The sequence below is a fragment of the Littorina saxatilis genome, linkage group LG9, assembly GCF_037325665.1.
Source record: "Littorina saxatilis isolate snail1 linkage group LG9, US_GU_Lsax_2.0, whole genome shotgun sequence".
Taxonomy (NCBI): domain Eukaryota; kingdom Metazoa; phylum Mollusca; class Gastropoda; order Littorinimorpha; family Littorinidae; genus Littorina; species Littorina saxatilis.
Window position 1 is genome coordinate 54,673,903 of NC_090253.1, and position 15,000 is coordinate 54,688,902.

General features: G+C 41.9%; 2 protein-coding genes across 2 annotated transcripts in view; one reads left to right on the forward strand and one right to left on the reverse strand.

The window, feature by feature from the left end:
- Positions 1-1,569, reverse strand: part of LOC138976485 (transcription intermediary factor 1-beta-like) — a 4,756-nt gene extending 3,187 nt beyond the window's left edge. The window contains exon 1 of the mRNA XM_070349342.1: positions 1,461-1,569. The gene's annotated coding sequence lies outside the window, so the exon portion shown is untranslated. The remainder of the gene's footprint in view (positions 1-1,460) is intronic.
- LOC138977269 (uncharacterized) overlaps positions 1-15,000 on the forward strand; it is a 58,921-nt gene that overhangs the window by 36,476 nt on the left and 7,445 nt on the right. The gene's annotated exons all lie outside the window — the stretch shown is intronic.

Here is a 15,000-nt window from a genome sequence, read left to right on the forward strand (position 1 = left end):
CCACCCGCCCAAGCACATTCTTACTCTTCACACACAGACCTCCATACCAGCAGATGAAAGAGAAAGTGAGAATGGATTCAATGAATGAAGTATAGAATGTTTGGAGGATGCGGCTGTTGATGTTCAGACTTCTGAGCTTTTGTAAGCAGTAGATTCTTGACTGACACTTCTTGTGGATAGCTTTAGTGTTTGAGGAGAAATTTAGTTTGTTGTCAATGACTGTACCGAGATATTTGTATTCAGTCACTCGCTCAACTTTCACACCATCTATGTATAAATCTGAAACTGTAGCTGGGTTTTTGCGAAAGTCAATAACTAGCTCTTTTGTTTTTGTCACATTTAGGGCTAAATAGTTATCTTTACACCAGGAGCTGAAATTTTGAACTTCAGAAAAATAAACAGAATCGGAGTCAGACTGTGATCAACGTCTTGAATCAATGCGGTAAGAAGCCAGGATTGATTTGCTGTGACCGTGTACAACAACTCGAGGATGTACGTTTACTTGAGAACAGTGAGCGGTCGGTTGTGGGGGGGGGGGGATGGGGGGGGGGGAGATAGCGGACGCGGAAAAAAGCAATGTTAATACTCCACCCTCCACCCTCTTGAAAAAGGAGTGAAGGGCAAATGTATTGCCATCCGAAGTTATCCGTGTAAAAACATAACTTGCTGGACCGACAATAGAGTAAAGGTTTACAACAATTCAAGGGAGAGAAGTATATGCATCAAGGGATCGCAAATAAAGGATTATTTCCCTTGTCCTCTCTTTCTCTCTCTCTCTCTCTCTCTCTCTCTCTCTCTCTCTCTCTCTCTCTCTCTCTCTCTCTCTCTCTCTCTCTCTCTCTCTCTCTCTCTCTCTCTCTCTCTCTCTCTCTCTCTCTCTCTGTTCATAAAAACTTGGAGCAGAGCACTTTATACACACAAAACTATTTATTTCTCAAGGATTTGTTACCAATAAGTAACTGGTCGAATAAAAATATGACCGTGTTTCTGTGGTATGACATCACACAGTTCCACGTGTGCCTGACCCTAAACAGAAAGTAGATACGTGGAACCCTCTACCGGAATAATCAAAACCAAATTACACACAGATATTCAGAGCTAAAGTATCTGACTCTCTTTTTCCGTAGTCAGTCGTGTTTTAGGAAGCTGTTCTGTATAAGAATAATAATAATATACTAATAAATGAGCATTTATATTGCGGCAACATCATAACTTTACAATTATGCTCTTTACGCTTGACACTTGTATACGAGAAGGGTAACCTTGTCAGTCAAGGTATGGCCTACTTTCAGTTCCACTTCGCTGTATAGCATTGACAACATGCAGCGACACACAATGGATGACACTGACTGATTAGATCGATACACACACACACACCTGACAGCAGAAAGGAAGCCTAAAGCGAACAAGCAGATTCTACAGTATTCACAGCGTAGTGTAACAAGCTTCTCGACACATACCTGTTTCTGTGGCTGTCTACAGATCACAACATTGAAGGCAGGATGATTTTCTGATGAGAGTTGTGAACGCGGAAATGAAACAGTAGTGTTGTGAAAAGTGTGTCAATCAAGAACCGTAAGTGCTGTCTTACTGCGCAAGAGTTACCTCAGCGTACTTTTGGTTCAGTCTAAAAGTGAAAGTAGGATTAGGAGCTAAAGATATTTGCCAATTAATGACTAGGTGTACGTGTGTGCGTGTGTGTGTATGTGTGTGTATGTGCGAGTGTGTGTGTGTGTGTGTGTGTGTGTGTGTTATAATGTGTGTGTGTGTGTGTGTGCATTCGTGCGTGCGTATGTCCGTGTGTTAGTATGCATTTGTGTAACTAAACGTGTAAGTTAAATTTGTCACGTGAGTATGTCTACGTATTTTTATGTGCAACAAATTCTGAAGAAACACTCACACACACACACACACACACACACACACACACACACACACTGGCACACACACACCCACACACATACACACACACGCGCGCACGCATGCACGCACGCACGCACGCACGCATACACACACACATATATACACGCACACACACGCACAGGCCGGGCACACACGCGCGCGCGCCGCACGCTTGCATGCACTCAAGCACGCACACACACGCACGTACGCACACACAGACACACACACATGCACACACATAACCACACACATGCACACACACACACACACACACGTACACACACATCCACACACACACACACACAAACACACACACACACACACACACACACACACACACACGCACACTCACTCCACCTTATTGTCGCGCTATGTTAACGCTCACTGTCAGATTAAACTGGTCAGTTTATGACACTCACTGTCGTCATCTACATACTCGGTCTATAAACCCAGTACTCTCACTGTAGCTCAGTATATAGATCCCTCAATGCTGAGCGTTAACCTTCACAGCGAATATACATTAATTGAACCAATCAGAACGGAGAGATCTGACTAACTACTGCGCGACCACGTTCGACTCAAAGCGAAAAGCACCTGCATGTGGCCTACATTTTTTTTGTTCTAGCATTTCTACAATATTTTAGCATGTTGTATTGCTTTTGAAGCCTAGAAAAAGAAGGGAGTTATGGTGCATTTTTGAAACAAGCGAATGAAAGTGATAACCACAGGATTTCGTGCTTTTTACTTTCGTGACTCGCACGCTTCGAAACGTGCATCATAACTCCCTTATTTTATCATATTTGTGGCTGAAAACTTAGTATAACGTGAGAAAATACTGTGAAGATACTAAAACAACAACAGCATTACATGCACATAGGCCTACTTTAGTTTTAGGTCGGGACTGGTCGCTCTGTAATTAGTCAGAGCGGAAGTGAGCCACAGTGAGAGCTTTGAATGTACTTTCGATTCAATGACAATTGTCTGCATAATCAAGTAATCCCTACTGCGGCCAGTTCGTTTGTATTCAGTTACGAACACGGAACTAACCGCCAAGTTGGTTCTACTACATTTAATTTTTTTTGCTTTCCTAAATTGAGGCAAACCTACTGACAACAAAAAGGACTTTAGTCTGGTAAATGGGATGTTAGTTGGTTGTCCCATAAATACATTCTACGTTACTACGGCAAATTGGCAAGCAGTGGTCTATATTTACATATGTGCCATGAGTCAGTGCTTGGTATATGGTGGTAACACACACACTTAAGCAGAACCCGGCGCCATAACACACACACTCCCCTGCAGACTTCAGAATAAGGCGGTATAAAACACACATTCAACAGAACCAGGCTGTATGACACACACAATATGTAGAGAGACTAAGGCGGTATAACATAAACATTCAACAGAACAAGGCGGTATAACACAAACACACAACAGAACAAGGCGGTGTGACACGTACAAACACTTAACAGAACAATTAAGGCGGTATAACAAAAACACTCAACAGAACAAGGCGGTATAACACAAACACTCAACAGAACAAGGCGGAATGACACAAACACTCAACAGAACAAGGCGGTATGACACACACAATCTGTAGAGAGACTGAGGCGGTATAACATAAACATTCAACAGAACAAGGTGCTATAGCACAAACCGGCACTCAACAGAACAAGGCGGTATAACACAAACACTCAACAGAACAAGGCGGTATAACACAAACACTCAACAGAACAAGGCGGTATAACACAACTGAACCGACTCAACAGAACAACTGAGGCGGTATGACACACACAATCTGTAGAGAGACTGAGGTGGTATAACATAAACATTCAATTGAACAAGGCGGTATGACACACACAATCTGTAGAGAGACTGAGGCGGTATAACATAAACATTCAACAGAACAAGGTGGTATAACACAAACACTCAACAGAACAAGGTGGTATGACACGCATAATCTGTAGAGAGACTGAGGCGGTATAACACAAATATTCAATTGAACAAGGAGGTATGACATACACAATCTGTAGATTAACTGAGGCAGTATAGCATTAACATTCAACAGAACAAGGCGGTATGACACACACAATCTGTAGAGAGACTGAGGCGGTTTTACACAAACACTCAACAGAACAAGGCGATATAAAACACACACTCAACAGAACAAGGCAGTATGACACACACACTCTCAACAGAACAAGGCAGTCTAACATAAAAACATTCAACAGAACAAGGCGGAATAACACATTAACACTCAACAGAACAAGGTGGTATGACACACACACTCAACAGAGAGACTGAGGCGGTCTAACACAAACACTGTACAGAACAAGGCGGAATGACACACACACACTCAACAGAACAAGGTGGTATGACTGTGACACACTCTACAGAGAGACTGAGGCGGTCTAACACAAACACTCAACAGAACAAGGCCGTTTGACAAACAAACTCAACAGAACAAGGCGGTTTGACAAACAAACTCAACAGAACAAGGCGGTATGACACACACAATCTGTAGAGAGACTGAGGCGGTATAACACAAACACTCAACAGAACAAGGCCGTTTGACAAACAAACTCAACAGAACAAGGCGGTTTGACAAACAAACTCAACAGAGAGACAAGGCGGTAGGACACGCACACTCAACTGAGAGGCTGAGGCGGTCTAACACAAACATTAGGTATTTTTCTTTTCTTAATCAAATTCTAAAATTTTCAATAACATGATAGATAAACGAATATAATATTAATCATATAACATTTAAATAAAAATTAAAAATTTAAAAAAATCATACCATCACTTTACTCTCTTAGAGAGACTGAGGCGGTCTAACACAAACACTCAACAGAACAAGGCTGTATGACACACACACACTCTGTAGAAAGACTCAGGATAGAATTTTATTTTTTTTCTCAGTTGCATGCAGGGTTAGGGTTAGGGTTAGGGTTAGAATTAGGGTTATGTTAAGTTTTACTTGGGTTTTTTTCTTTCGTAAAAGAGGGAAGCATCCTTCTTCATAGGTCTGTAAGTCCATTTATGGTATGATTTTTGACATTTTACTAGTGATTGTAATGATATTTGTTTATTTATCATGTACTTAAAAATATCAGAATTTTATTAAGAAAAGAAAACAAACTATGAAGAAGGATGCTCCTCGCATTTAAAAAAAAAAAAAAAAGAAAGGAAAATAAAAACGAAAAAAAGTTAAACCCAACCCTAACCCTAACCCTAACCCTAACCCTAACCCTAACCCTACATGATTGAGTGAGAAAAAAATAAATAAAAAAAGATTGTATCCCAAGTCTTTCTACAGAGTGTGTGTCATACCGCCTTGTTCTGTTGAGTGTTTGTTTTCTACTGCCTTGTTCTGTTGAATATTTGTGTTAGACCGCCTCAGTCTCTCTAAAAGAGTAAATTAATGGTAGGATTTTTTTTCATTTAATTTTTTTTTTATTAAGTATTATGATGAATATTATATTCGTTTATTTATCTATCATGTTATTGAAAATATGAAAATTTGATTGAGAAAAGAAAAATACCTTCAATACCTTCCGCCTTGAACAAATAAGAAAGAAAAAAAAAAGAAAAAAAAGGGTTGTGCTCATACTTGTAGCAGACTGAATGCAACTATGGTAAAACAATTTGTTTCACAAAATTAAAAATTAAAAGACATCAGCAAAGAAATCTCCACAATTGTTAATTGTAATTACTCGTTCTAACTTGAGTGTTTGTGTTAGACCGCCTCCGTCTCTCTGTTGAGTGTGTGTCATACCGACTTGTTCTGTTGAGTGTGTGTGTCATACCGCCATGTTCTGTTGAGTATGTGTGTCATACCGCCTTGTTTTGTTGAGTGTGTGTGTCATACCGCCTTGTTTTGTTCAGTATGTGTGTCATACCGCCTTGTTTTGTTGAGTGTGTGTGTCATATTGCCTTACTGGGGCGGGAATATAGCTCAGTTGGTAGCGCGCTGGATTTCTATTCAGTTGGCCGCTGTCAGCGTGAGTTCGATCCAGGTTCGGCGGAAATTTATTTCACAGAGTCAACTTTGTGTGCAGACTCTCTTCGGTGTCCGAACCTCCCCCCGTGTACACTACATTGGGTGTGCACGTTAAAGATCCCACGATTGACAAAAGGGTCTTTCCTGGCAAAATTGCTTAGACACAATTAATAATTGTCTACCTATACCCGTGTGACTTGGAATAATAGTCCGTGAAAGGTAAATATGCGCCGACATGGCTGCAATCTACTGGCCGTATAAAATTTCATCTCACACGGCATCACTGCAGAGCGCCTAGAACTGTACCCACGGAATATGCGCGATATAAGACTCATTGATTGATTGATTGATTGATTAATGTTCTGTTGAGTGTTTGTGCTATACTGCCTTGTTCTGTTTAGAGTTTGTGTTATACCGCCTCAGTCTCTCTAGAGATTGTGTGTGTCATACCGCCTTGTTCTATTGAGTGTGTGTGTCATACCGCCTTGTTCTGTTGAGTGTGTGTGTGTCATACCGCCATGTTCTGTTGAGTGTGTGTGTCATATCGCCTTTTTCTGTTGAGTGTTTGTGTTAGACCGCCACAGTCTCTCTGCAGAGTGTGTGACAGTTATACTGCCTTGTTCAGCTGTTGAGTGTGTGTGCCGGGTTAGACCGCCTTAGTCTCTCTGTTGAGTGTTGTGTCATTCCGCCATGTTCTGTTGAGTGTCTGTTCTCATACTTTCATGTTATTGAAAATATGAGATATGCCTTGTTCTGTTGAGTGTTTGTGTTAGACCGCCTCAGTCTCTCTGTTGAGTGTGTGTGTCATACTGCCTGGTTCTGTTGAGTGTTTGTGTCATACCGCCTCAATCTCTCTGTAGAGTGTGTGAGTAATATCGCCTTGTTCTGTTGAGTGTGTGTCAGTGTTAGACCGCCTCAGTCTCTCTGCAGAGTGTGTGTGTCATACCGCCTTGTTCTGTTGAGTGTGTGTGTGTATACCGCCTTGTTCTGTCGAGTGTGTTTGTCACAGTCATACCGCCTTGTTCTGTTGAGTGTTTGTGTAATACCGCCTTGTTCTGTTGAGTGTTTGTGTAATACCGCCTTGTTCTGTTTAGTGTTTGTGTTAGACCGCGCCTCAGTCTCCCTACAGATTGTATGTGTCATACTGCCTTGTTCTGTTGAATGTGTGTGTCATACCCCTTTGTTCTGTTAAATGTTTGTGTTATGCCGCCTCAGTCTCTCTACAAAGTGTGTGTGTCCTATACCGCCTTGTTCTGTTGAGTGTGTGTGTCCTACCGCCTCATTTTGTTGAGTGTGTGTGTCATACCGCCTTGTTCTGTTGAGTGTTTGTGTCATACCGCCTTGTTCTGTTGAGTGTTTGTGTTATATACCGCCTCAGTCTCTCTGTTGAGTGTGTGTGTCATACTGCCTGGTTCTGTTGAGTGTTTGTGTTAGACCGCCTCTCAGTCTTTCTACAGAGTGTGTGTGTCATACCACCTTATAATTACTCTGCAGCCTGCAGAGTGCATGACTGTGTGTGTTATGGCGCCTGGTTCTGCTGAGAGTTTGTGTTACTGTACCACCTTATACCAAACACTGACTGGCACAATATATAGACCACTGCTTGCCATTTTTCCGTAGTAACGCAGAATTTATTTATGGGACAACCAACTAACATCCCATTTACCAGAGTAAAGTCCCTTTTGTTGTCAGTAGGTTTGCCTCAGTCTAGGAAAGCAAAAAAAAATTAAAAGTAGTAGAACCAGTTCCGTGTTCGTAACTGAATACAAACTAACTGGCCGCAGTAGTGATTACTTGATCATGCGGACAATTGTCATTGAATCGAAAGTACATTCAAAGCTCTCACTGTGGCTCACTTCCGCTCTGACTAATTACAGAGCGACCAGTCCCGACCTAAAACTAAAGTATGTGCATGTAATGCTGTTGTTGTTTTAGTATCTTCACAGTATTTTCTCACGTTATACTAAGTTTTGAGCCACAAATATGATAAAATAAGCGAGTTATGATGCACGTTTCGAAGCGTGCGAGTCACGAAAGTAAAACTGAGCACAAAATCCTGTGGTTATCACTTTCACTCGCTTGTTTCAAAAATGCACCATAACTCCCTTCTTTTTCTAGGCTTCAAAAGCAATACAACATGCTAAAATATTGTAGAAATGCTAGAGAAAAAAATGTAGGCCACATGCAAATGCTTTTGTTTGAGTCGAACGTGGGCGCGCAGTAGTTAGTCAGATCTCTCCGTTCTGATTGGTTCACTGAATTATTGAGGGATCTATATACTGAGCTACAGTGAGAGTACTGGGTTTATAGACCGAGTATGAAGATGACGACAGTGAGTGTCATAAACTGACCAGTTTAATCTGACAGTGAGCGTTAACATAGCGCGACAATAAGGTGTGTGCACACACACATACGCACACATACACACACACACACATACTCTCTCTCACACTCACACACACACACACACTCACACACACACACACACATACACACACACACACACACACATACACACATACACACACACACACACACACACACGTACACCCTGTTTCGATTCCCAGTCTATGTAAAAAAACCACATTTGGTCAAAATGTGACTAAATGTTATAAGAGTAAGCCGCCCACTTAAACGGCGTCATGGTTTTGTACAATCATGCACTTACGGCCACTAAACCTCCGTCGTCCAAGAAAAAAATTAATGTCCAAGTTTATTTGTAAGAATGTATACAACGATGGAAAAACCGAGAAAGGAAAACCATATTTCCAATGAGTCTAATAATTATGCGTCACGTCACACGCGGACCTGTCTGGCATTACAAGGAAGAAAAGGTAATTCCAATTTTTGACAGCATAAAATGTCAAAGTAAATTGAATTGTAATTTAATTTCTGTGAGTAAAGAGCATAGATGTAGCTCTCTTAATGAAAGTAATGTGGTGGACTAAATAATAATCTTCGGGTTTGAGAAAAATATACAAAAGTGTAGGTGTTTGGGGCAGATTATTCGTCAGAATCACGTCAGAAGCACATGTGATCATGCTTTTGGTACAAACTGTCACAAGAATCTGACGGTTATGCGGTAATTTACAACAACAACAATTTGCGTCTACTGATAACAGCCATGTTGTCAAAAGCTTTAAAGGTACTGAACTTGTCAAATCCAGGTGCACGGAGCCCCTGGGGCTTTTAGTTATACCTCAGGCAGCTATCCGTTAGAAGAACTACCAAGTTTCATTGACTTGCACCCAAAGAGTCAAGAACTGCGATTTGTTCACGAATTAATTTCGTACTCGGACCCGGCTGTTCTTGGCCTATTTTTGGATCTAAATTTAGATCAGGTAGATCACCACATGCACATCATGCACAACTGAAAAGACACGTCACTAGCAAACTATGTCAGACGTCATCATGAGTTTGTGTAAAACAAAATGGAGGCCGGAATCCCTCAGTTGAATCGAACTCCGACCAAACACCACGTAATAACTAGGTTAATTTATTCACTCGCGTGAATAAGAAACTGTCGAGCTTCACAGATGTCGTCGTTGGGTAGTTTTGGGTTTGTTTTACTACCATAGGAGGATTTTTGAACTGTAAATGCACTCAGCTGCAACAAAAACGCAAAACGAAGGCTGTGAGCTGCACTGTGCCTTTAAGAAACAATAGAATAATAGGTAGCACTCTTAAAACACTGAGGGGCTCTCAGAAATGTTCAATTGATTTAGCTTAGTGACACTTTTTATTGTCAATGATTTAGAAAAGTTTCAAAAACAAAGAGACTGCCAACGTTCCAAAATTCAGAATAAAACAAAAACAAGAATGGTTGGTTGTTGGAAAAGTTTCCTTATGCGAAAGTTTACGTCTCTTAAACTTTCATTTTCGTTTACTGATACATATACCGCTGTTGTGCATTTCAGTTTATTCACTTGCATCGCAAAAGCACGGAGTCAAAACAAACAAATTCATACGCGTTTTGAAAAGATTAATAGTCTCGTTGATATTTGGGTTGTTTTTCTTGATGATATGAAGTTTCTGAAGGTTTGTATGTTTCCTTCTGAAGACAGAGAGTGAAAAGGAGAAGGAAGAGCGCTGTTATTATTTCTTGACTTTTTTTGTTTGTAAGGCAAAAAAAAAATAGGTGTGGTTACGGTAACATACCCCCCAAAAATAGGGTAGGAAGGTAGGCAATCCCTTTTATTTTTTAACTTTTTTTTTTGTAATGTGTACAAATTAACCCTACTTGACAGGGAAATAAGTGTGCGACTCGGGCGCTTTCGCTTTCATTGCGTTTTCTGCACTCGTTTTGTTTTTTGTTTGGTTTTATTGACAAATGTAATAAAAAGTTATAGGGTCGGCCCCTAAAAATAGGGTAGGTCGGGTTACCGTAACCACACCTATTTTTTTTTTTAGGCCTAACCCCTTCCTTGTTTGAACGTCTCCCAGATTAACACACAGTGACTTCTTCTTCTTTGTTCATGGGCTGAAACTCCCACGTTCACTCATGTTTTTGCACGAGTGGATGTGTACGTGTATGACCGTTTTTCCCCAGCCATTCAGGCAGCCATATGCAGATTCCAGGGGAACACACAATGACTTGTAAGGTTTTAATTGATATTACGCTTTGTTTTACGATTATTTCATTGGTATAAATTAGGGAGCAAGAAGAACATGCTGTGTGCTATCTTTTGCTGGAGGGCACACGTTTGTCATCATTCATTCATGCGCGACCGGCACAGTTGACCTAGTGGTAAGACGTCCGCCCCGTGATCGGGAGGTCATGGGTTCGAACCCCGCCCGGGTCATACCTAAGACTTTAAAATTGGCAATCTAGTGGCTGCTCCGCCTGGCGTCTGGCATTATGGGGTTAGTGCTAGGACTGGTTGGTCCGGTGTCAGAATAATGTGACTGGGTGAGACATGAAGCCTGTGCTGCGACTTCTGTCTTGTGTGTGGCGCACGTTATAATTATGTCAAAGCAGCACCGCCCTGATATGGCCCTTCGTGGTCGGCTGGGCGTTAAGCAAACAAACAAACAAATTCATGCGCGGGGACTGCATTAAAAGAGTGGAAAGGCTGAAGCGTTTTCATTGCTGCAATTTAACTGTTGTGAATGTTTTTCTATCTAAGGTTCATACTTGGGTCGCGGTTACAACGGACGTTACTAATCATACGACAGGTAATCCATGTGAATAGGCACGCGCGCGTGCGCCTGTGTGTCTATAATAATAATAATAAATAATAACGGGCATTTATAAAGCGCCTTATCAAAAGTTCAAAGCGCGGGACAACAATACATACATATACAAAAATCATACAATCACTGTCAGATTCAAACAACACATCATGCACATCTCACATCCCCAGACTCTATACTAAGGAACTATCCGTAGTGTTGTTGGAACAAGTGAGTTTTCAAATTGGACTTAAAAGATGAAATGGATGGAGAGTGACGTAATTGAAAGGGGAGTGAATTCCATAACTGAGGTCCATAATACGAAAACGTGCGGAAGCCATGAGCCTTGCGTTTAAAGCGACCTTGACAGAGAAGTCGAGCATCATCAGAAGAACGAAGGGTGCGAGAGGGAGTGTAGAGAGAGACCAGTTCAGAAAGATAGGCAGGTGCCGATTCAGAGATGATATTGTAGCAGAAGCAGGCAGCTTTATACCTAATACGTTCAGATACAGGAAGCCAGTGAAGTTCTTTCATGAGAGGAGTGCAGGGTTGTCGATGCTGTGCTCTGAAAATGAGACGTGCAGCAGAGTGTTGTACTTTTTGCAAGGGTTGGAGAGTGGAGTCAGGGCAGCCTATGAGAAGGGAGTTGCAGTAATCTAATCTGGACAGAATGCAGGATGTAACGAGAGTTTTAGTGGCATCAACAGTGAGAAATGTTCTTATGGAACCTATTCTTCTGATCTCAAAGTAACATGTCTGACAGACTTTTTTGATGTGTTGTTTCATTGAGAGGTGGGAGTCCATGATGAACCCAAGATTCCTAGCACTATCAGAGAGAGAAATGTCACTAGAACCTACTGTGATGGAGGCTGGAAGGGAAGTGATCGAAGAGGAAGCTCCAGAGAAAAGAAGAAATTCAGTCTTGTCATCATTTAACTTGAGCATATTGTTTGTCATCCATGATTTAATACCTGAAGTGCAGATTTGGAGAGTGTGCGTCATCGCTTGGATTTCTGTAGGCTTGCATGCTTGTTGGAGTTGTGTGTCGTCTGCAAAGAGGTAGTGATTGACTGCGTGTTGCTTGATGACGGCAGAGAGAGGAGTGGTGTATAGTACAAATAAAACTGGGCCTAGAACTGATCCCTGGGGAACGCCGAAACAGACGGAGGGGATGGAGGAGATGAGAGATTATTGACAGACACATACTGACTACGGCCCTGTAGATATGAACTAAACCAGTGAAGAGCGGTAGAGTGAATGCCAAAAACAGATTCGAGACGAGAGAGCAGAACAGAGTGATCGATCGTATCGAACGCAGCTGAGTTATCCAAGAGAAGCAGAACTGATAGGTCATCATTATCCAGAGCAGAAAGAATGTCATTCACAACACGAAGCAAAACAGTCTCGGTGCTGTGGCCAGCCCTATACGCTGACTGAAGAGGGTTGCAGAGGTTGTAGTCAGTCGGCTAAGGACCGTTTTGGTTACTTTTTGGCGTCACGTTCGCAAACACTTTTTTCTGATAGATTTTAACACCACAACACTAAATCGAAAGTTTTGGGGCAATATTCCAAACCACCGGTGAGAAAAACGTTGGTTTGTGTGTATGTTTTCCTTCTTTGGCGTTACTATTCTTAAAGAGACCAAAAAGCAATGTACTCACGTTAAAATGACGAACACGGAACGAATAACGGCGACGTTTCGACCTAAGGGTCTTCTTCAGGCACAAAAACACAAAAGTACACACACAAAAAAGAAGAAAGACGATAGAACAAATAAAGAGGAGAACAACTGACAAAACAACTACACTGCACAAACCAACAGGTGACAAAGACAGAGAAGCAAGGGAAGCTACCCGAGGGGAATGAAAAGCGGCAGTTTTGAGGTCTGTAGACCAAACAAAATGTGGGGGGGGGGGGGGTTGCGTGAAAGGGAACGAAAGAGGAGACTCACGTACCCGTGCGGACACACACAAACACACACACACACACACACACGCGCACACACACACACACATACACACAAGGTGGAACAGCGGGGGGAAGGTTGAGATGAATGAATTAACGGCGAATGTTAATTCCATCGGGGCAGGTAGTGCCGAGGGATGAAATGATGTGGGACTCCCTGAATTTGCGCTCGAAGGAGTCGCCACGTACTTGCCACAGAGCCATGACTCTGACATGATTAAGTGAGTGACCAGCGGCGGTGAAGTGAAGGGATACTGGCCTATTGCGGGAATGACGGATGTCGGCCAGATGCTCGGAGAAACGCACCTCAAGGGTGCGCGCGGTTTCTCCGATATAAATCTGGCGACAAGAGAGGCAGACGATCGCATAGACAATGTTGTGACTTTGACAGTCAAACGTTCTCTTGACCGTGAAGGAGCCACGAGGGCCTTGGAGGCAGGTGTCAGGGTGGAGGAAGGGACAAGATTTGCAATTTCGTTTGGAACAAGGAAATGTCCCAGGGGCTGTGGGGTTGGTGGGACTGCGAAGACGGGATCTCACCAAGAGGTCGCGAACGCTGCGGTCTTTTCTGAAAGCACAGAGTGGTTTTTGAGCAAAGATCGAACCAACAGAGTCACTTCCTTGAAGGATGTGCCAGTTTGATTTCAGGATTCTGCTTACTGGCATGTTGTGGGGATGAAACAGTAGGGAAACGACGGGTCTGTCACTGTCCCTAGATGGTGTAGGACTGAGGGCGGACTCTCGACAGACCTGGGTAACAATTGTTTTGAGGGTTGGGTTCATAAAACGGACATAAAACTTAAACCGCTTGACAGAAATTATATAACTGTAAATCATTCGAAAGGGAAGGCATTCATGTACACGTTTGTGCCACTTAAAATGACGTCATTATCTGTTTGTTTTTGTGAAATTGACAAGAAGAGCAGGGTAGTAGTTGCGCTGAGAAGGATAGCACGCTTTTCTGTACCTCTCTTCGTTTTAATTTTCTGAGCGTGTATTTAATCCAAACATATCATATCTATATGTTTTTGGAATCAGGAACCGACAAGGAATAAGATGAAAGTGTTTTTAAATTGATTTCGAAAATTTAATTTTGATGATAATTTTTAAATTTTTAATTTTTAGAGCTTGTTTTTAATCCAAATATAACATATTTATATGTTTTTGGAATCAGAAAATGATGGACATTACTATGAACGTAAATTTGGATCGTTTTATAAAAAGAAATATTTTTTTTACAATTTTCAGATTTTTAATGACCAAAGTCATTAAGTAATTTTTAAGCCACCAAACTGAAATGCAATACCGAAGTCTGGGCTTTGTCGAAAATTACTTGACCAAAATGTCAACCAATTTGGTTGAAAAATGAGAGCGTGACAGTGCCGCCTCAACTTTCACGAAAAGCCGGATATGACGTCATCAAATACATTTATCAAAAAACTGAAAAAAACGTGTGGTGAAATCATACCTAGGAACTCTCATGTCAAATTTCATAAAGATCGGTCCAGTAGTTTAGTCTAAATCGCTCTACACACACACACATACACACACGCACATACACCACGACCCTCGTCTCGATTTTCCGCTCTACGTTAAAACATTTAGTCAAAACTTGACTAAATGTAAAAAGGAGGAATAATTGCAATCACACACACACACACACACACAGACATACGCACACACGCGCGCACACACGCGCACACACACACACACACACAAACACGCGCGCGCGCGCACGCACGCACGCACGCACGCAAACACTCACACACACACACACACACACACACACACACACACACACACACACACACAAAGACATACACAAACATACCGACAAAATGACAGACATACACACAGTGAGACAAACCGACACAGAAACCCCCACACATGCACGCACGCACTTTTGTACGCAAACAAAGACGTAGAGATGCTTATGGAGAAACACTTACGCAACCAAA